The sequence below is a fragment of the Apis laboriosa genome, unplaced genomic scaffold, assembly GCF_014066325.1.
Source record: "Apis laboriosa isolate Shangri-la unplaced genomic scaffold, ASM1406632v1 scaffold11_cov152, whole genome shotgun sequence".
Lineage (NCBI taxonomy): Eukaryota > Metazoa > Arthropoda > Insecta > Hymenoptera > Apidae > Apis > Apis laboriosa.
Window position 1 is genome coordinate 4,522,180 of NW_025221020.1, and position 21,062 is coordinate 4,543,241.

At 41.9% G+C, this 21,062-nt stretch overlaps 1 protein-coding gene across 2 annotated transcripts in view; it reads right to left on the reverse strand.

Moving 5' to 3' along the window:
• Window positions 1–18,707, reverse strand: part of LOC122719450 (Down syndrome cell adhesion molecule-like protein Dscam2) — a 128,391-nt gene extending 109,684 nt beyond the window's left edge. Inside the window, exon 1 of one of the 2 annotated variants that reach the window (XM_043945251.1) lies at window positions 18,634–18,707. The gene's annotated coding sequence lies outside the window, so the exon portion shown is untranslated. Of the gene's footprint in view, window positions 1–6,807; window positions 6,861–18,633 lie in introns of those variants that run through there. The other variant, XM_043945242.1, reaches the window with a different exon arrangement.
• Window positions 18,708–21,062: the final 2,355 nt, after the last annotated feature.

The following is a 21,062-nucleotide window of genomic DNA, read 5'->3' on the forward strand; positions in this document are numbered from 1 at the left end:
AGAGAGAGAGAGAGAGAGAGAGAAATATGAGGGAAGGGATCGCGGCAAACGGGCAGATCGTCCAACCACCAACCAACCAACCTCGCCTCGTTTTTTTTTCGCCCGAGAAATGTGTACACACGCGCGCGCGTGTGCACGCATACGCGCTCAATCTTCCCCAATTAAATTCTATTGGAATTCGTGCAAATGCCAATACCGGCCGGCCGGGAGCATTCATTGTGTTGAGATAATGAGGGGGCCGCGCGCGAGGAAAGCGTACAGAGCTTAACGGATGGAATACGGTACATGGCGGAACTATATGCCGGCCACGCTATAGCTTAGGAAGCCGATAATGCTATATCGCGACGCGTACTCCAGGGGCGAGAAAGCCACGTAGTGGAACGGCCGCGTCTACTCCGAGTTTATTATGCCGCGCATTATGCCGCGGTATGCTATATTACGGTATGTCGTTCTAAGAACACCCTCCTCCCCCCCCCCCCTCAGCTCTGGCAGCCAGACGAGACATCGCCACCGCGTTACCCTAACCCGAGGGACCAACCCTCTTACGTTATAGCGGTTTAATTGCGAGCGTATCGCGCGCACGTGCTGTACCGCACGGGCTTGATGATGGAAACTTCGTACGTTCTCATGGCTTTCCGATATTGTTTGCCCGGGCTATCGATTACACGATATCGTAATATCGCCTCCCCTATCTCCTACCCTATCCTCCCTAGAAATTGATTCGCATTTTACAAACGGATAACTCCGATGTGACCACACGAACCGTTCACGTTCAAAGAATGTGATAGTCAAAGAAATTTCAGAGATCTCTTATTGTATATATATATGACGCGTGCATGGTTTGAAAAAAAAGAAAACAATTCTTCGTACATTCTTCATTTTCGAGATATCGCGGCGGTGATATTTTGCAGGATTTTCAAGGAGAGAACCCATTGTGCGACTAAACGGCGCGAAAGAGACTCTTCTTCCCGTAGAGAAAGCTTTGACAGATTTTTCAAGAGGGATCGACGCGCGAGAACAAACGAGAGACCGGTGATAAGTAAGTACAGCATCCGAGCTCTCGAAGCGAATCTCGCCCGACAACTTTTCCCTTCCTTTCCGCGAAAACCTTTGAGAAGGAATTTCTGATCGAGGGGGATCGATTCAAATTAGTTCTGGATCCTGAATGTTTGGCAAAGGAGAGGGCGGGTCGTTCCTCCTCGCGGCCAATCTCCGCGAATCCGCCACGCCATCTCCGTTTTTCGACTTTCCTTCCCATCCTTTCGACAATAACGCAAATTACAAAACTCCGGCCTCGAGCCGTTACCAACTTTTACCGTATCTCCGCGAATAACTTGGTTAATTTTGCGTAGAACCGAAAGGTTATACTACCTCTCCCCGAGTACCGAGAAACGCGAACCCGTGTTTCACTCCTCCGTTTCCTTCCCTCTATCACCTCCTTCATCATCCTTCCCTCTCTCTCCAATTCGCTTCTCAGATAAGGGGAAATTTCATCGCGATTTTCCAAAGTATTTCTGACATTCCCGCCGTCTTTCCCTATCTATCCCGTCGTTCGATTATTATGCGACCATTTCTCGACGTGTTTAGTCGAAAGGGGACGAGACGGAATTCGAATATCGATGAATTGGATTTCGCTTATCCACGCAACGATCGATCTTTCCTCTCGAGGGGATAAAAGTAGTTGCTAATTTTAACACTTATCTTTCAAAATGACATTCCCCCTTATTAAAATCAGATTGGTCGTTGAATTTCCGAGGCGTTCATTTTTGTTCACTTGTAAATTGCAAGCGAGAGGGTTAAATCCACATGCTTGCCCGTATATCTACGGAATAGCTTTCGATTAAATATGTAGTGCGATAAACATCTTGCTCGGGAGGGAAAGGGGAGCCGATCGAATATTTACATCCGCCGTGATCTACAATAACTCGCGTATAATTTCTTGTTTTCGAGGCGAGTGAAATTTATATCGCGTAGGGGAAAGGGGGAAAAAAGGGGGATCGTTTCCCGAGTCAACGATTGAAGAATGCAAATATGTGACCTCGCCACGACCAACCTCGACTAGGCGAGTCCGATCTGAAGTCGATCGCTTCACGATTTCCACAACTTTTCGCCCTGTATCAGCGTTTCTTCCGAAAATAAACTCTGCCTCGCGATTACACGCATGCGTGCGGTAAAGCAATGCCGCTTGTTTTGCAGCCTTACTTTCGAGATGGGCCACCACCAACTTTCCAGACTAAAGAACGAGTGTACTCGGAACTGGCAGACAGAGCGGGGGAGAGGGGAGCAATGGCAAATGGCATAAGTTGGCCCGAGTAAACTCACCTGCTATTCTCCAAGGCTGGAAAATACGTGCGCTACCGTACTAGAGAGCTGGGAAAAGGACGAAGGGGGAGGAACAGCCGAAGAGGACCAAGAGAACGGAAAATACCTGTGTGTACGAATATGTATAACCAAGTAGAATATAGTAAAATATATATATATAAATAAATATTTCTACACGTATATATTCGTACGAGATGAATGTAAATTTGAAGGACCGAGCGGGAATCGAGTCCACTCTGCATGCCGCACGGAAAACTTTTGTTGAGCGTACTATGTAATGTCCCTTAACTCTTCGAATCGCCACCATCGTTTCCACCACTACCAACGGAGGACACGGTACGGGCGCGCCGCCTCTCCCAAGGGTTCACCACTTTTCAAACCGTCCAGCAGCATCCCGGTTCACGGTAACGCGCACGTCGGCGAAAATAGTTTTGGACGAGTTAACAAAACGGCGCCGAGAGTTTCCGAGTCTAGCGCCGATTTACGGCTGGCGGACGGTCGCCCTCTCGCTTTGCATGCTTATTTCACCACGAATTTGTCCCACCCCCGTTGCTTAACCGCCGAGATAAGAGTTGATGCGACGAAGAAGGATTAGGAAGGCAGAGATTAAAAACCGCCACCGCTTTCGGTGACTCGGAATCGGATATCCGGACCGGAAGGGTTCCGCGTAATAATCAACGGATACTCGAGATGGCGAGATCCTGATCGATCGATGATCGAAAATTGATAAATTGGTAAAGGGAAGAAAAGTTAGGAAGGAAACGCGAGAATATTGAAATACCATTTGAAAATGTAATTTGAACGCCGCGCGCGCGCGCGCGCGTGTGTGTGCGTGTGTATCGCGGATAAAAGGGGAATTTTAATAGCGCGTTTATTTCACATGCGCACGTATAAAACTCGATTACTCGAAATATCGTTTAAAATTTACCGTGAAAATATTGATCCATGATAAATGCTTCCATTAATGTTTATGAAATATTTGTAGCGTAAGAGCGATGCAAACATTACGAATCGTTGGGAAAACGAGTAATGTTAAATTCATAACGTGGAAATTCCTTATCGGGGAATCGTTCGTATCGGTGTGTCGATGCGTCAAATATCGGAACGCGCTCTCGCGTATTATATCGACGATTGTTTCTTCTCTCGAAAAGTGAAGGGAGGGAGAAGGAAAAAAAAAGAAAGGAGAAGGGATCGAATCGTGCTCTCAAAAGTTCGAACTCGGATTCGAAGTTCTCGCGTCGAGAAAATGATTCGCGCGTCAATCTCTCGCCGATTGAAACGTAACATTCGATGGCCATTTATTTCGATCTTTGCCTCGTCGACGATATCGACGAGTTAGTTGCCTATCCTGCATGTACAAACTTTCACGTACACCGACGAGCCTCGTTCGACTCGAGTAATAAGAAGTGACGTGTAATTTCGCTCGACCTACATTTTACTAGCGATTCACTTGACGCACGACGTTTTAAGAGAGAGAGAGAGAGAGAGAGAGAGTCTCACCCCCTCGAATGTAACATTGATCGTCCCCTCATCGAAACCTCTTATTCGCGTCTACCGCGTCGCACTTTTCTCTTTCTCTTTTTTTACCTCCCTTTTTTACCTTTCCCCCTCTTTCTCCTTTCCTTTCGGAGCGATGCCCGGTTATCGTCGAACCGCGTCACAAGAAACGAACGAAATTAATAAATCCATCGCTCGGCTTCGAGAGAGCCCTCCTCCTCCCCCCCCCCCCTCCCCCCGTTGTTTGATGTCGCAATCAGAAGATTAATTAATCCGTCGTCCTCTGTAATTACGTTCCCGCGATTGTCGGACAGCCACCACCAGAGAGAGTTTTCCAAACGACCACCACCATCGCGACCGTGGATGAAAGTTGCAGAAATAATGGCTCGAATTCGGTGGGTAGATCGATGAATATTTACGGCCTAGCTACGCCACATAACGGACGCTCGCAACGCTTTCATCATCCGCAAATATTACCCCGAATCTGGTATCCCCGATACGACGGGCGGTGCACAACCCATTGTACGAGACTGTCGATGACAGGATGACGTTCGAATCACGCTCCGGCAATGGTCGCGTTCGCGCCAATAGTAAAAAAGAAAAAAAAAAGAATCACGCGGATTTAACTAGAGAAGGCGAGAAGAAATGGGAAAGGGGAGGAAATAAGGAAAGAGGGGCGTAGATTTAAAAACTAAAGGGAAAACGGTGCTCGCGCGCTTCTCGACGTAAGTCGACGTCGGATGAGAGGAGCAGGTGGAAATTCTTTTCCTCGCGCGAATTACTCTTCGCGCCGTCTCCTCTCTTCTTTCTTCCTTTTTCCCTTTTCTTTCCTTCGTTCACCCTCGTTTCAACTGCATTCGTGAGATGAGAGAGACCGAGCAACGACGACGCGATTAAACGAAAATTGGCCACGCTTGTCTACGGGGGATCAGCCCGGGGAATAGGATTACGTGTCCTTTGCACCGGTTCAGGATTTACGCGTTTTCAATTAAGGATATTTAACAGGGCGACGACTGTGTCCGGTCGAAACATGACGCGAAATTATCTCGAAAGAAAAACGTTCCGCCGAGGGGAACTCTAATATAAGTAACCACTCCGGAAGACCTCTCTTTAGACTCTATTATACAGATATATATATATACCGTGAATTTTCCATATATACCCGTCCATAAGGAAACTTGCACACGTTCATTGTTTTAAAACCACTCCCGCCACCGACACCATCTCCTCCCGCAAAGTTGCCTCGATTTTACGCAAAAACTCTATACGGGAACAACTCTCCCATGAACCGTGCACGCTACGTTAATCTAATCATGAATTTTACACGTACGACTATTATCGTCCTTCCGGGTAATGCGCGTGCCAACCAATTACCATCGATCGCGATGATGCATTCACAATTTGGTGGTGCGGAGGGGGGACGATATTGAATTGGAATCGAGGAAACGAACGAGGAATCGGCGAGAGATCGCGTAAAAAAGCGCGCCGTTTCTTTCACAATTGTCCTTCAACCGGTTTTCCAAATTTATCACGATTTATCACGTAGAAAAATTTCCTCCATCCGTTGAAACGGATTGAAACGAAAGATCGAGGAATTCGATTTGGGAAACTCGATCTCGCTCTCTATCCGCGCACAACTATCCAACTCCGACCGGAGAATTCGATTTTCCCTTTGCATACGCTCCAACGATATTGTTTCACGTTGACGCGCTTGTTATTCGTTCAAACACGCGGTAAATTAAAATCCTTCGCGTTGTTGTTCGGCCGGTAGTTAGAACGCCGCCTCCGGTGCGGAAAGCCGCGCGTTTCTTTTTTTTTTCTTTTTCCGCGATTCGCCAAACGAATTTGAAAAAATTTCAAGAGAGAGAGAGAGAGAGGGAGGAGAGAAAGAGAAAAAGAGAGAGAGAAATACATTCCTTCTTAACGGAGGGAACGGTCGGATGGAGTTAAGACGTGGTCGTGATGAAAAGCGGGAGAGCTTTAAATAGTCGTAAAAAAAAAAAAGAAAAAAAAAAAGGAACTGGCGCGTGGGCGATAAAAATCGGGGGGAAAATTGTCTTGGACGTTGAAGAAATAAACGAGCTAGCCTACTGACTGTGACGATTAATTAATCATTGGAGAGGCGACGAGTTACTTGACTCTGATAAATTATCGCCATTCGAGGAATTAGCTTTCGGGACGTATACCTTTCATATCTTCGTATCCATCCAACGGGATGGATCGTTCCTTCTTTTTCGACCGATTCTAACCGCTCCGCGGCCGAAAAGAAATGGAATGTGACAATGATGCATCGTCATGCATCCGTACACGTACGAGGGGAACGAGATAACCGGTGATATATTTTATTTTTAGAATATTCCATTGGGCCGGAATATTAAATCAAGTATCACGATGAAAGATTCGGGAGGAGATTGATCGTATCGATCCCCGCGCTCACGCGATCGAACGATTTTTGCCATGGTACGCGTCATCAAGGAATCATGACGCTGCGATTTTGTATTGTCGAACGCGCCTGAACCGTGGTATCCATATACTATTATATGGATCGGTAGTCGGTTATCACTAACGTTTACGTAGCGTTGATAACGCGCGCTTCATGCACGAAACTCCACGAGGTGGAACCAAGATAAATGAGCGAAATTCCGATGGGTCGACGAATGCATTTTGTCTCGCGCATCATTAGTCAACGCTTTATCGAAAGCGTTCCACCGACTCGAAGGGGATCGATCCGAACGTTCGAAAAAGAAAGAAAGAAAGAAAGAAAGAAAGAAAGGGAAAAAAAAGAATAGAGAGAGCTTTCCGTGATCCACTTGCTTGCATCTCGCGTTAACGAAGAGACAAGAAACGTAAAAAGTGAGAAAAGGGAGGAAGGAACGAGGAACGAGGAGAGATGTTGTACGATAAAAACGATGGAGGGAAGAAAAAACCCTTAGGTAGGAAGAACGGTTAAATAATTCGGTTGGTCGCAATAAAAACGTGTTCACGTACATTGTTGCCTCTGGACATCCCGTTGTACATGATAACGGTGGTGAAGCGTGTCACGTGCCAGATGGACGGCTCAACTTCCGGTTCTTCCGTTCGAAAAGAAAACTTCACTTGAATGTTCTTCTTTTTAACTTTCTTTTTAATTTTTTTTTTTCTTATTTTTTTTCTTCTTTTTTTCTTTTTTTTTTTTTTTTTCGTTCGACGAGGAACAAAAAAATAGAGAGAGGGAAATGCGAACGAGAGAAAAGTAAGGGAAAGAGTTATAAAGAAGAAATCGGGACGCGACAACAAGCGAGAATGGAAAAGGAAGAGAGAGAAGAGAGAGAGAGAGAAAGAGAGAGAATGAGCGAACGAGCGAGCGAGAGAAAGAAACGCGCGAGGACAAGCACGTCAGTTGCACGAGACTTTGGCAAACACCTTGGAGTAGGTCGCGAGTAGGTTGACACCTTCGGGGGAGAGGTCGCGCGCAGAACTGACACCTCACGCGCGCGGTCCAGCTACCCTCAGCATCCAGCAGCAGCAGCAGCAGCAGCGGCGGCGGCGGCGGCGGCGGCGGTGGCGGCGGCAACGGTGGCGGTAACCGAGGGGACGAAGCGGAGCACGCGCGAAATTCCGCCCCTGTACTGCTCCTACCCCCTGTTCCTGCTCAACCTCCACCACCGATTCACTTATTCCATCTCTCTCCATCTTCCTATCGCGCGTTTCTCTCCTCCCGTCCCTCTCCCCCTCCCTCCCCCCGGCTATGCTCGCATCTGTTTTGTCCTGACTCGCGCCATCGCTTCCCCTAGAAAAGGATGTCAAGAAGCGAAACGAAACGCGAACTGGCCGATAATTATCAGCCGGATAGCCGAGACCAAGCCGTGCTCTTTCAAAAGAAATCTTGGCCACGAGGATCTACTCTAGAAGTAGAAAAAAAAAGTAATAAAACGTAGCGAAATATTGTTTAAAGTTTTCGTGCGTGAAAACTGTTCCGCGTTTGATCGAGCCAATACGAGCTCGATCCAATGTATATATATATATATATATCATCGGAAATAAATCGACCTACTTAAAAAGGTAACTAGGACCAACCAACTATATTCACCAAGGAAGAGGAAAAGTTTCTTATTTTCACGAAGGGTTTTAAAAGCCGTTCTTCTTCGGCAACGAAGATTCGAAGTCTTTCGTTTCGTAATCGCGATGCGATGATTTTCTACGTAAGATAAGTATTGAAATAATTAGCCGGGGGATAAGAGCGTCATTTTCCCAAAAATGATTCGCGAGGAAGAGTGGGGAAAAAAGGAAGCCGATACACGGTAAAGGAACGCTTTGACCCGGCCGGCTTATTGTCGCGTTATGGGAAATTTCGCGTGTGCAGCCATGTAACAAAAGTTAATTTCAGCCGACCTTCGGCATCTGGCAAGCGTAAAGGTATATGAAAGTGAGCACGCGCGAAATATCACCCTTGTGCACTCTCGAGCGCGCCAGCGACCCCTTTACAACTCTGCAACTCGTCCACGCGACCCTCGCACCTACCAAGGGGCGAGGAGGACTTTTCTTAATAATTACTGGCCAATGGAGGCCATATTGTGCCCCGATGCCCCGCCTCGTTTAATATTCGAGTATGGACAACTTGTACGCGACAATTTGCACCGAATATGCACTCGTACTCGACGCTCCTTGCTCCTTGTTATTCTTAAAGGGTGTTTTAATGCATCACGGTCGGTGCAATAAATGACGCCTTTTGTCCCTCGTTCATTGTTTTCGTACGGCGGTTAACGTTCGATATAGTTTTTATTATCGACTTGAAGAGCGATGAGAAATTTTTTTTTTTTTTTTTACCATTTTAAACGTAACTCGCGCGAGATACAGAAATAATCAGGATTAATATAACTCGAAACATCAAAAGTAAGCGTTTCCAGTAAGCGACGAAGCACGAAGAGACAAGGTGAGGCAGACAAAGGACTTTTAATTCTTGACGATATACAAAGCTTTATGCGTATTATACTATAGTTACGAAAGAGAGAAAGAGAGAAAGGAGATTGGACACGTTGTTACATCAGTTTCGAAAATTCGTACGTACTCGCTACAATTTCGTTTTATCGCTTCGTGTTTATTCATTTGGGGAACGTAAAATTGAAATGAAATTGTGCGTCAATTAATTTAGGTTGACGTGCATATTGTGGCCGAAATCCACTATGATTAGGACAAAGCTCCGCTGTTTGCCTAACGAATATATAGGGTTTCCTCCTGTCGTAAATACAAATTTCATAATCCTGATTATTAAATGTATAATTCCCCCCCCTCGTGCAACTTGTGATTAGCCCGTGTGTCACGAGATTATTCCGATTAAAACGAATGTCGAGTAACGAATTGTGATATTTGACATCGATAGAGACGATGGACGTTTCGAAAGCGGGTCAAAAAATATATCGAGCAAGAATTAGTTCGAGCACGTGGAAACGCATTAATGGAGACGCGAGGGAAATTTTTTCGATCGATCGGAAGCAAAAAAAAAAAAAAAAGAAAAAAAAAGAAAAAAGAAAAAAAGAAGAAGATTGACGGAAAGAGAGAGGCTCGAGATTAAAATTCAGATCTACTTCCGGCCGCGATGAAAGCGAAAATCTCCAACAATTATCGTGGTGGAATTTCCTATCGTTTCCTATCGTTTACCTCTAAGCGAGGGCTTTCCATTGTCTGAAGAAGGCCGAATGGAAGGAGAAGGTAAAAAACAAAACAAAGAAGGAAAGAAGGAAAACGAAGTCGCACCGGTCGAGACACGGAAAAGCGTGGGGAAGAAACGCGAAAGGGTGGTAAGGGTTGGTTGGTCGTCGTCCGTAACCGAAAGAGACGATGAGAGGAATGCTTGTGAACGCGGGATACGGAGCCGCGGGGACAAAGAAAGAGGGGGACGAAGAAAAGGGGACAAAGGTATCAAAAACAGGAACGGAAACACACAGGTAAAAAAAACGCGAACGGCGGAGAATGTCCTTTCACAGGGCCTTGACGAGGCCGCGAGCTTCTACTATTTCACGATAATAATGAAACGTTACGCTATATACGTGGTATCTATCGAGACGTCGTCGTAGTTGGCAGCGAGAAAGGGATTCTCAGATACTGGCTGCCAGCGCTAATGACGCTTTCAGGTAAATAGCGACAAATGCGATCGGTGGTATGGCAATTAATTATCAGGCTGGAACTAACTGCGTGCTGCCTCAACATCCGAGTGACGTTGTTTCACGAAATTGTCGAAAGTCGGTCGGGTGTCTCGCTCGGATGCCTTACGCGTTTAAAATTAAATTCGGCGGGAGGAATCTTTTGTTAACGTCTCTCTCTCTCTCTCTCTCTCTCTCTCTCTTCGGTGTATTCGCCGACGATATTGTTCGTCATTGGATTACGATAGCGTATCTCGATCCCGCAAGAGTCCGTACGTGCATGATTTTTCCCCATTTCCCCGAGATACGTGATTTCATTAACGTGGATAGTTTTACGCGTACGTTGTACAACTTTTGAACGACTATTGCGTTCCCATAATCGCAAGTCCGTAGTCATAATACGGAATAGCATCTGGTAATTAGAAACTTGAGATCGCGATAGCTTACGTACCGCGAGGGAATTTCCGCCCGACTGCCCGTATCTGCCTCGTATATGAATATAAGAAAACGGATCGGTTACTCCCTTCTGATTTTGATTCGAATGGATAGAGCTGTAATGCGGCTTATTAAAATCGAATAATGCAACCGAGCCCGGAAACGATTATATTCTTCTCCCCCCCCTGCACTCCTCTCCAGAATTAAATCGTTAAATATTCATAACGAGTTACACTTGTTCGTTCGAAGAGGGCCTCCAAGACGGATTTCTTGGTCTCTCTTATAAAGCCTTCTAAAGGCTTCAACCGTTTATCTTTCACCCCCTTTTGACAATCCGTTCAACCGACTTCTTTTATCTCCTAGCAAAGAGAAAGAAAAATCTCGACGATTCTCCGTTGTACGTAGAAACGATCAAAAAAAAAAAAAAACTTTTATTATCGATTATATTTACTCCTTGATAAGATGGTGTCGTTTAGATCACGGATAGCCACGGTACACGATGACTCGAGACCTCTTCCGAATACGCGACGTTGCAACCCAGCCCCTTTGAGACTTGCGTATAGTCAAACCCTTGTCATATTTCGAAGACAACGATTCTGCGGTTAAATTTATAGCTGCCATAACAAACGTACGGGTCGTAATTATTTGCATACCGTGACGAGGGACCAACACATCGGATCCTCGATATAATCCCATCAAACTGCGGTGGATGGCAAACGTTGTTTTCGCGATGATGGACGATTTTTTTTCTTTTTTTTTCTTTTCTTTTTTTCCTTAACATTCATTTAATTCGTCGTCGAATTTCGCATATATAATGTATTCGCGTTATTTGTCAAATATTTGCAACGATTTCGAAATCATCAATTTTCAACGATTCTCAAAATATTGACGTCTACCTTTAACGTAATCTTTTAGAAAGAAATTCTCGAAATACAGTTGTTCGAACCGATAAACCGAATCTCACGCGTGTTTCCACACTTTCCCTCCTCTCCTAAGATAAGTATCTGGAATATCTCTGAAATACACGATACAAGTTCGCGCACGAAACTTACCGCGTTTTCCTTTTCGCGTTTCGTGTTCTCTGTGGAAATATTGTTTTAAATTTCTCCGGGAGGAGTCGATCAGGTGTTGGAAAGCAGGAAAACTTGCACAACTGCTTTTAAGCGCACGCTGTGTCATCTATCCCGTTTCCATCGAAACGGAAACACCTACCATTTTCACGATTTATTCGGCTCTACCGGTCTCTCCTTCGTTTCGTTCTCGATCGTTGGTTTGATGATAAAAGTGAACAAAGAACGGAGCAACTATCGGCAACTGTTTATGCGACAAGTTGAGCGAAACGGGAGAAACGGGGGAAGTTTATTTGAAACTGTGCGGTTGTTCCCAGTTTACGCGGACAGTCTTGCAATCTATGCAAAACGATTCGTCTGTCCAAAAGTTGTTATCGCTAATAGCTACCTAGTTATCAGCGCCGTTCGATTTCTCAGCCATGTTCGCAACGCGCCGTGTAATGCACGAGGTTGCAATACGACGGTATATGCATTACATTCAATTTTCGACTTAAACGAGGACAACGAGAACGAGGAGAAATTCTTTAAAAATCTTCCCTTGTTGGCAAACCCAAAGTTTATTCAAAATGTTAAGAAACGTTTGAGAAACTTGGACGAGAGAGAGAGAAATCAAGGAACGAACCGTTTCGTGTTTATGAACAACAAGAAAGTTGGCGAGGAATCAACGAGCGAACAATTTTGTGTTTATGAACTCTTTGATTAAATTATTCCGTAAGGAAGATAAACGAATCGGGTTTAGGGGAAAGAGTTCGAGTTTCTGTTCGAAATAGTCGCGATTAGTTTTATCAAAAGAGGGACGAGAGAAGATAGTAACTCGTTCGGGGAGAAAGGGAAAGAGAAATTGAATTTAAGTACAGATACAAGCGAGCAATCAACCGTCTTGTTACGAGAGAAGTTGTTGGTATAGACTTGTGGCAAGCAGCTCAGGTCAGTGGCGTGTGCGGTTTGCGGCTCGCGCGATATTGAACGCGATGAACTACGATGGTGACGTATCCGTTTGATAACCGTGCGATCGTATTCCTCGAAGGGAAGAATAAAAGAGGATCGCGTTTAATCGCAATTTCTCATTCGTCCATCGTATATATCATAATCGGTTTGTCAAAATGAGTCGCGTCGGTGTCCCCAGATAGATCGTTCGATGATTAAAAGAAAGAGAAAGAAAGAAAAATATTTTCGTAACCGATTGAAGGGATCGCATCGAGGATCGCATAAGGAAAAGTTATCGTGCGTCTAGACGCGGAATAATAATGGCTCGCGAAATAAAAAAAAGAAAAAAAGAAAGGAAAAGAAAAAGGAAACACTGGAAGAAAATGATATAACAACGATCGCCAAGAACGAAAGAGAAATCCTTTTTTTTCCATCGAGACAATAAAAGAGTTTTAAATGCATGCGTAGCAGAAACCACTACTATTTTCATCCCGACAATAAGTTGTCGTTGATCCATAGGTCGATGTCTGGAAAAGGAAGGCAGATATTGGAAATAGCAAACGGAGACAGAACAGTCTGGCTGATTATCCGATTATTCGGTTCTCCGGAACATTTGCAATTTACGTCTGGAAGTACCATCGGTTCAACCTCCTTTGGGGTCGTTCCTTCTTCTCCCCGCTTGCTTCGTTTCATCTTTGTCCCTTTTCATTCCCTTCTCCCACTTGCCTTCACCCTTTCTCCTCTCTCTCTTTCTCTCTCTCTTAATTTTTTCCTCCCTTTTTCATCCTTTTACTTCCATCTCCGCTTCGTTCCAGTAACGCGGCTATATCATCCACCGATATCGTCGTGAGACGATTCCGCGTTTCCACTTTCTAGAAATTGCTGTCACCCGGCTGATGAGGGCACGAATCCTCGACGGGGATTCTCCTTCTCGTAGATCATCGTCACACTGACACGTTGCGAAAACGAATCGCGAAGAATAAGAATTATTTTTTAAACGAAGCGAAGCAAACTGGAAATTGGCGAGCGATATAGGGAACTCGATCAATTGGGATCGCGGGGATTGATCGAGGTACCGTTTATTTAGAAATTATTATGGCAAGCTTGGAGCGAATTTGCAAATTACAGGCCTCCTACTCGCAACCCACGAATTTTGTGATTACAGACGAAGTCTCCGAGTCACGGATCCGAGAGAGCGCGAGTAATATTTGAAATTGAAAACGAGCGAGCGAGCGAGCGATCGAGTTTCGATCGAAATCGCGCTTCCTATATTTATACAAGAATCGCTCGCGATTCTCCAACCTTTTTTTCCCCGAATCATTCTATTCACCGCGAGAGGGTCGGCAATTTTTAGACTTTGAGAATAATCAACCGACAAACGGAGCAGTCGGAAAAAGTTTCTTGAGGAAACCGTTTCGCCACGATTTCCCGTCGGAGAAATGAAAAATAAAGGAAAACGAGACCGGCCGAGAAACAATATCGGGATCCTCGAACCGTATCACAATAGAATTCAAGCCGAGCCTGTCGGCTTCTCGACTTGTTTCGCGACTTGCCGTCCCGGATAATCTCGGGCCACGAGTCATTCATTTCTCAGGCCCTTCGTTTCGTCCAAGAATGCACCATGAGCCAACCACGCGGCCGCCAATTGAATTTCGTCACCGTTCATCCGCGATGAAAACGAGGAAAACACTCGCCGCGTCCCATCTCTCTCTCTCTCTCTCTCTCTCGATTCGCATCCGCCGTTGACGTTTTCACTTGTTAACCCCGGCAACTTGCCGTCTCGCCGTGGATCTGAGGATTATTCATCACCGCAACTACCAGGGGGGGATGGTTTCCATAGAGGAGAGGGAGGGGTGATGGGTGACACAACGACATGGTTGGGAAGAGGAAGAAGCAAAGAGGAAAGCAGGAGGTTAGGGAAAGCAGGGACGAAAGGGGGGAGGGAGAACAACAGCGTATTCCGTGTTCCCTCGTGTCACTGATTATTCCATTTACGAGCCATGCCGCATGATTCTGAATAGAGGTACACACTGCGCCGGGTAGATTCACCTCGAATCCCTTTCCCGCCCTCTGTTCCTCTCTCGCTTCCCGTCTATCCGCTCTCTCTCTCTCTCTCCCTCTCCAACCAACCTCTTACGTTACCTCGCACGTGTCCCTCGCCCAGCTTCGTCTCCCTCGTACAACTATGGATGGTATATCCATCCATAGTCTATCCACCACGGGTCTATCCCATAAATGGAAAAGGAATCTCGTTTGAATCGGAAATCAATCGAATCGGGCATCACCGCCAAACTCCTCCGCTCTCCTCCTCGATCTATCTATCTTGCCGGTCCACGTCAACGAATAATATCTTCGAAAAATCTTCAAGGTGCGATGGATCGATTAGACACGCTCCCGAGATTCAGATATAGATCCCTACTGTTACCCCCTTGGGATTATAGGAGAGGAAGGGGAGAAGGGAGAAAAAAAAAAAGGAAAAATCGAAGGAAACGCGACACGGTCGGATACCGTTTACGATTCGACGGAGTTAAAACCTCGTTAAAACTGAACGTTTTTTTTTTTTTTTTTTTTTTTTTNTTTTTTTTTTTTTTGCGAAACGCGACCCGTCACCGACATCGCCCCCGGCGCGGATTTCCAATTTGAGAAGGTTCGCGCGCGCTTGCCATCCAAGTGAACGCAATTATCGTTGCTTTAATAAATTTTCATCGCTCCGTCAGAATTCGTGCCCGTTTCGGGTTTAATTGCCGGATCGGGCCGCTCGTTGTCATCGATTACAATTATACGGGGCTCGCGTTCCGACCCCCGTTTATTGCCTTCGAATTATATATAATCGGGAAAATACTTTCGATACAGTTGCGCTTCCACGCGTACAACGCGTATTCGTGTTGATCTTTCGAAATGAAACTATATATTAATATAATATATATTTACATATATATATAAGGAAAAGTTTGAAGTGGATTTGAAAATTTCGTTCCATCCATGTTCCACGTCGTGATTCTACGCGGTCTAGAAGTCTCGATAGACGAGCGGCAGCGAAATTATGCAGCCTCAAGCAGGATTTTCAAAAAGAAAAAAAAAAAAAAAAAGGGAGGGGAGGGAAAAAATGCTCCCTTTTTTTTAAGGTGTGTACACGAGAACGGAATAAAAAATGTTGCGATAGCAGCGTCGACGATACGCGGTCTACATCGAATATGCGACACGAGCAAACACGCGGATTGTCGTGCTTGTGCATGCAAATTCGCGAATGCAGGTGCAGCGCACCGTCGTCGTTTGGCCGCGTAACAGTAGTGGCGCGATGTAGCCGAATTAGTCGTCCGAAGACGTACGTGAAATTGTTGGAGGAGCGAGGGACGCATAAGTACATCTCCCCTCTTTATTCGTGCATAAAATCCATATTCTTCGAAGGAAACAACGCGCTCCGTCGCGTGAAAAATTTTGTCGACCACGTCGTATCAGAGGCAACCCTTTTTAGTCCTAGTCAACCTTATACCCTCTCTCGCCCACCCTCTGGCGTTTGTAAGCTTTGCGCCGTGCTGGAGCCGAGATTACATTCGAGCGTACCGCATCACCAGATATTCGGCTGCCACGAAAACTTGGAATTTTTAACTCGGCTATTTGAAAATTCCCAACTACCTCCTCCTCTGGGACTTATTTCTTTTTACACATCGTGTTCCAGTTCCTCACTTCCTCACTTCGTTTGCTCGTTTCAAGATTTTAAAAATTGTCACGCGGAGAGACCGATGGAACGAACATGCGAACCCGTGTATCGCGTACGAATTTAAATATTCAGAAATTTATCCTCTCTCCCGATTAATAACTCTCCATCGTATGGAACGATAGGCGTTCGGAATATAAATCGTAAATTCGTCGATACAACGACAACGGTCGTGCGTTTTTTCGAAAAATCGAAAAAAATTCTCATCGAAATATGGAATGGAAATCGATTATCGGATAAAAGAATAATTCGCTCCGAGTATAACTTAATTCAACTACGTTAATATCACGATCGATATTTCGCACGTTATATCCAACCAACGTTATATCCCATTCCGATTGCGCTTAGTGTCCATCCTTCCAGCGAGCACGATTCAAAGAATTTCCTTCCGACGATTCTAATTATCGTCTCGCGTGAACGGACGATTTTGCGACGTTCTTTCTAATAATAGATAACCCGAGCGTTACTATTGAACGATATTATCGTTAAAAAGATTGTCCTCGGAGAGAGAGAACGATCGTCGCGAGAATGGTTTTCTCCGATCGTGGAACGTAAAGCTGTACTCGACTTTGAACTCGTCATGGGCATCATCGACCGATCGAAAGAACACCCATTACGCGTCCACGTAACAAGATATTGAATTTCTGTGGGGTTGTAAACCCCAGTCTCGAGCGGATTCGTGCCTTGAGATATAATAGGAACGCCTCCACACCTACTCGGCCGTGCTGTATTTCAGACCTCTCGCCACTTGAGGCACAGAGCGACTATACACACTCTAACAAACGCCCATTTTCAGACAATGAATATTTTAGTGCGCCCATGAAAGCACGCTTGAGCGCTTTTTTTTTGTCCTTGCCGCCCTCGTCACAAAAGGCATCATCGCGGCACGGTGTACGTGACGATCCTAACCCCTTGATCATTCAAGGAACACTGCCAGTAACTGGATCAAGTAACCGTACTCTCTTATCCTAGGAACAAGGTTCATTGTTTTCGACCCTTTCGCGCAACAGATCCAGCGATATCGTGCATCTTGACTGATTTATGACCTTACCCACGATAAGAATAAACGCGGAGATTGCGCTTACTTTACCCCCAAGCATTTTTCTTTACGATTACAATATCATATTCTAACATTGAGATTGAAAATGCGCGAGATGAATTTTAGAAGATTTATTTTCAATTAAATTTGATCGAAGAATGTAGAAAAAAATAAATAAATATATAAAAATGTAAATTATTATTTTTAATCTTATTAAATAATATATAATGAATAAAGGAAAAAATAGATGAATTTTTTCCTTTCAACAGTATTTGGAACAGTTATAAAAATATTCTTTTGCACTTTACAAATTAAAGTTTTCTATTAATAGTCTTTTATTTCAATATTTATTATTTGAATAAATAATGGCAATAAAAACCTGCGGATTTCTTTAGACGAGAGTTTATCAAAGCTGCATGTTACCTATACCAGTTTCCTGCTATACCGATACACGATACGGCATTTAGAAATAAGTAAAAGTAGATGAAGGTAAATGTTTTATAATCGTATGAATTAAAAATCAAAGATTATTTGCGTAAATAAGGTTTAGCATAATCTAAAAACACTTTTATAGGATTTTTATGTGAAGTGAATTATCGTCGAATAAAAAAATTAATAAATTTTAGAAAATTGATTAATATTAATTTTGAAGAAATATTAAAAAAAAAAAAAAATACAAATATGGATGAAATGTTTAATAGATTTGAAATCTATTTCGCATCACATTTTTAAAATACCGATTTTAAAAAATCAGAATTCTTTCTTATGCCTTTTACGCAAGCTATAATTTATATAAAATTATATAATTTATATAAATTATTATATGTATATAAATTATATATACTTATTTATTAGTTCTTCATAATTCATATTAAAATATGCATATTGAAAATTATATTTTCTTAATAAATATCTTCTAAAATTTCCATTTTAATCATAAATTTAACTTAATTCACAAGCATTCTTATCTAACTCCAAACTTAATTTAAAAAAATATCCTACCTAGCCATAAATTCAACTTAATCTGCCTATTAAAAATCTAAAAGTTTTTCTCGAGTCTAACTATGTATATAAATATTTAAATAGAATGAGAGAAGAAAAGAAAGGAGAATATTGTATGGAATTAGTATATTTTTTTTAAAACTTAAATATCTTCCATGATGATTCCTGAAATTGTTCTATTCACATGAAATATTGAAAAAAAGAGAAAAAATGAACAAAAAAAAAATAGCCAGAAGGACTACCAAAATATAACAATCTATTCAAAGCCGAACAAACTGTGTGAAATCTGTTTTTATTTCGCAACACTAATGTATGAAAATTTTAAAAGAAAACGCGAAGAGTGCTTTTTCAAGTTTATATTCTTTATTATATAATGCAATTCTTAAATAAAAAAAAAAAAAAAAAAAAAAAAAGAAAAAAGATAGAAGACTCGCGAAAGCATATATTCTCAGATAAGGTATTTTAATTATTTATGAAACTCTAATAAAACTAATTTATACTCACATTTTATTATACTAATAACGAAAGATTGCAACCATTATCAGAGGCTGCCGCTGTACAATCATCTTCGTGCAATTCTTTCAATTGCAATTGATAATTGAGGAACAGGAATATATTTCCTGCAATCCAAGTGAAAAAAATATGGGCAATTTTTAAACGCAACATTATTTGAAACAACGCGATTTATCGCCGCAACACTAATTCTTAAATTGAATTTAATATAAAATTTAATATTATTTTATGAATGAAAAAATATTTCAAATACCCCGATATCATAAATCGCAAAACTACAGGATGAATTCAAATAAAAAAAAATAAATAAAAATAGATTAATTCATAATCAAAATAATTAAAAACAACGCGATATTTTTTACAACGCAACACTAAATCGCGATCAATTTAACATTATAAAATACGTGATTTTAATTTGAATGCAATTTAATTTTAATTCAACCCGTTATTAATCAATCGCAACACTAATGCAAAATCGCGATGCCCATAATGAAATCTGGATCTGGATGATATGACCGGCATGCAATCGGTCAAATAACACAACATTTACTACATACTACTAAACGAGCACAGTGACAAAGTAATAACAATGACTTCCCATTCTTTGAACCCAAAAAAAAAAAGATCCAAAAAATGGGAAGCCATTCGTTGCAGCCCTCTTCGTGACAATTTGTCGGGCCTCTTCGTCTTCTTTCTTCGGGCAACAAACCCGCTGTAACTTAAATCTAGGCTCGAGATTCACTAATCATATTGATAAAAAAAAAAATACTAAATCACGGAATCTAAAACACATGGACATGTGCAGAATCTCGAGCGCAACGTTCGTTTCGAAATCGATTTCGCGATCGCGACCGCGGGAATTCGAAAAATCGATGATTTTTTGAGAACAGCATTCTCCATTCGTCTCAGCTTTATCCTCGATTTTTCAAATTTCATTTCCTGAAACAGATTGTCACGCGAAAATGCGCCTACCCGACCAGAGACAGTGACAATCTGCCCGGCCCTACCTACTTATAATTATATAACAAGCACACCAAAAGTACACTACCTATCCTACCTAGCCCTATATTTAAAAAAATGGCAAAAGGCAGATATACCAACACATTCATTCCACGATTCTCACGCATAACACTCGGGCGCAAGTGCCTAAACTAGGGAGAACGTCCCGGGACGCCTCCGACACCCGAGCTTGGCACGCTACTTTCACACTCTAACTTTACGTACCATTTTCCTGAAATCAACTGAGGATGGCTAGTGACCATTGCGTAAATCGCGATAAAAAAAATAATTAATTTCAATTGTCAATATTTAAAAGATATGTATAATTTTTTAAAAAAACGAAGTTATTAAAATAAATTATATGAATTTTAATATCGATATTTAATATAATGATATGATAAAAATAATAAGAATTATTTATAATCTGGACGTGTAATCGTAATTGAATTAATAATCGAAACGACGCAATTCCACAGCCTAACCACACACGCATACAATGTGGAAATTACATCGTGCACGATACATTAACCATCGTCAGTCGCTATAAAAAATTGTTATAAGCTTATAAACTATCATCATCGTGCTCATTGCCTTTCTTTCACTCAAGTAGCACCTGGGCACGTGAGTGAGATCCTGGCAATAAACACGGAAAGGGTTAAACCTGAAAATCCTAAACTAAAATAGGTATTAAGAGTATTTTCTAACGGGCTAATTTTCTTTGATCTTACTTCAACTTTGGTAAATTTATTTAGTGAATTTAATGAAATTTTATTAATTTTAACGTTAGAAAAAGAAAATATATATAGACAATGTACAAAGAATTTATTTATTTAATTAATAAATTTATTTTTAATAATTAATAATTAGAAATAATTGACACTTTATGAAATATTAATAAAAATAATCTTAGGCGATTTTTTGATCAAAGCAAATTATCGAAAATTCGAAAACAGTGTTCAAAATATTACTTTGATTCCAAAATCTGCCTATCGCGAAATGTTTTCTTGCACATAAAATTTCATATATTTTTATACGAAGAAAATAAATTAATTTCTTTTCAATTTATATTTAAGTTCATTATTAATATATTAAAAAAATATTAAATAATAAAATCAATATATTAAAAATTGTTAATATACAATCTTTATTATTATATGATAATTTTTTGGTTGGTATTTTTGAAAATCAGAGGAGATTTAATTTCATTACAATATTCAATTAATTAAAATCAATTTCAATATTTTTTATTTATTCCAATATTCATATGTTGAATACTTTAATTTTATAAATTAATATAGCAAACATATAAAATTAATTATTAATTTTTTAAAAACACGTTGTGCAAGAAAACCTATCCTGATCTGATAAATAAAACACAAAAAACAAAATTGTTATTACTCAAGGATATAATAAATACCCAT